Here is a 2,500-nt window from a genome sequence, read left to right on the forward strand (position 1 = left end):
CTAGAAGAGAGGTAATTGCCTCCGAATTCCACATTCTTATGACGAGAAGACGTTGTTCCTCTTCGAAAAAGGTGCGCGGTTGTTTATGTTCGTCGGTCAAATGAGGATACAAGATATATTGCATTGTTTTTGTTTGATTTTTTTAAATAATAATTCATATAAGTATATCTATGATAATTTACAATTATGATTATTAATTATAGATTACTTATATATATAATAATAATACTGCATAAAATATATAATTAGACTAATACCAGGTATACTATAGACTCTCAACGAATATGATTTTTCCACTGGTCCATTGACAGACGATGGGGTGCCCATCGCTTCGGACGAGTGGACAAAAAAACAGTGGAATAAACCCATCGATGGGCAAATCCCACTCAAAATGATTGGATTTGATGAATCGATGGGCAGTGTAACCACGCCTTAATAAGTCAAGAGAGGTGAAGGTAAAGCGAGGAGGCCATTCAAGACTGAGGAAGCGATTGTTCCAGGCTGAAATTGGGCTGTTTACCCCCAGGCAGAATTTCAACGGCCCTTGGAGGTGGAGTTCATCGGACAGACAACCAAAACGGGCTGCTGACCAGTCCGCCTGAGTGCCGACATCTCACGAGGTGCAAACCCCGGCGCTGTATCCCCCCCCCCCCCATACGGCATCTTTCCGCATGGGGGGGGGGGGGATGACGCTAGGGAAGACAGGCACTGTCCAGCCATCTTGTAGAAAAGCATGTGGTGTGGCGCGGACTCCTCTATGTGGTGCCTCTAAGTAGTGCTCCTATGCAGTGCCTCTATGTGGTTCCTCTGTTCGGTGCCTAACGTAGAAGCAGAGAGAAGAGCAAATGCGTACCAGGCTGCGTCGGAGAGAAGCGAGGGCGGCGGAAGACGATACTGCTGCAGAATGTTGCTGAGTGTGGTCTTGGTAAGTGTTTAGTGTTGGTATTGTTTGTCCTGCAATTTTATCAGCATCTTTGAGCGATTTGCATTTCGTATAATCATTACATTTTTCGTTGATTTTTGTCACTGTTCTTTCACCTCATTTTTTATATTTTTTTTTGTAAAGCTTAGAGGGTCTGCGTATTGTTGAGCGAAATATATTTGAATATCTCTGTATGAAAACCTTTGTATAAAAGTAAATTATATATATCCAACAAGGCACAGGCTAGATTATCAGGATTCAGATGGTGATAGTAATGCTTGTGATGAAGGTAATGTGATGATAACAATAATGATGGTGTCACCAAAAGTTCAAATACCATATCGTATGCAAAATCTCCTCAAACTCACACCGTAACTACAATATACACACCGATTTCTCTCTTCGGGTATTATGCAATTGAATGTGACCGAGATAAGGCGTGAGTGTGGATACCTGCGACCGGGATGGAGTCGTGCTTTTAGCCAGGTCGGAAAACTTAGCGCTGCTTTGAGGTCCCGCTAAATGCACGGGAATAAATATCCTAAAAGAATGGCGACGGCGGTTCTGTTCGAGATAGATTACATTTCTAATTGTGTGACATTTGTTCTTATGTAGTCAATTTGTATAAAACACAAAAGAAAGAAGATAGTAACAAGGGTCATTGGCAAACCAAAAATTAATTATCAGTGCTAAAATATTAACTAAAACAATTCGTCTTGCATAAAATTATGATTATTTTTTTTTTATTATTATTATATTTTTTTTCTATTCATTCATTTATTTATTTATTTATTTTTTCGAGAGAGAGAGATTGAGAGGGGGGGAGAAAGAAAGGATGGAGATAGAGAGAAAGAGAGAGAAAGAAAGAAAAAGAAAGAGAAAGAAAAAGAAAGAGAGGGAGAGGGAGAGGAAGAGTAAGATGAAGAGAGAGAGGGAGAGGAAGAGGAAGATGAAAAGAAAAACAAAGAGAAAGAGAGAGGAAGAGGAAAAGAGAGAGAGAGGAAGAGGAAGAGCGAGAGAGAGAGGAAGAGGAAGAGCGAGAGAGAGAGGAAGAGGAAGAGCGAGAGAGAGAGGAAGAGGAAGAGAGAGAGAGGGGGGAAGAGGAAAAGAGAGAGAGAGGAAGAGAGAGAGAGAGAGGAAGAGAGAGAGAGATAGGAAGAGGAAGAGAGAGAGAGAGAGGAAGAGGAAGAGAGAGAGAGAGAGAGGAAAAGAGAGAGAGAGAGGAAGAGAGAGAGAGAGAGGAAGAGAGTGAGAGGAAGAGAGAGAGAAAGAAAGAGAAAGAGAGAGAGAGAGAGAGAGAGAGAGAGAGAGAGAGAGAGAGAGAGAGAGAGAGAGAGAGAGAGAGGAGAGAGAGAGAGAGAGAGAGGAAGAGAGAGAGAGAGAGAGAGGAAGAGAGAGAGAGAGAGAGAGGAAGGGGAAGAGAGAGAGAGAGGAGAGAGGAGGAGAGAGAGAGAGAGAGAGGAAGAGAGAGAGAGAGAGAGAGAGAGAGAGAGAGAGAGAGAGAGAGAGAGAGAGAGAGAGAGGAGAGAGAGAGAGAGAGGAAGAGAGAGAGAGAGAGAGAGAGAGAGAGAGAGAGAG

The 2,500-nt window shown here is 42.5% G+C and overlaps 1 protein-coding gene across 1 annotated transcript in view; it reads left to right on the top strand.

The window, feature by feature from the left end:
- The first annotated feature begins 784 nt into the window (after positions 1–784).
- Positions 785–2,500, top strand: part of LOC125036194 — a 112,469-nt gene continuing 110,753 nt past the window's right edge. Inside the window, exon 1 of the mRNA XM_047628642.1 lies at positions 785–925. The gene's annotated coding sequence lies outside the window, so the exon portion shown is untranslated. The remainder of the gene's footprint in view (positions 926–2,500) is intronic.

Source organism: Penaeus chinensis, chromosome 20 (genome assembly GCF_019202785.1).
Source record: "Penaeus chinensis breed Huanghai No. 1 chromosome 20, ASM1920278v2, whole genome shotgun sequence".
Classification (NCBI taxonomy): Eukaryota; Metazoa; Arthropoda; class Malacostraca; order Decapoda; family Penaeidae; genus Penaeus; species Penaeus chinensis.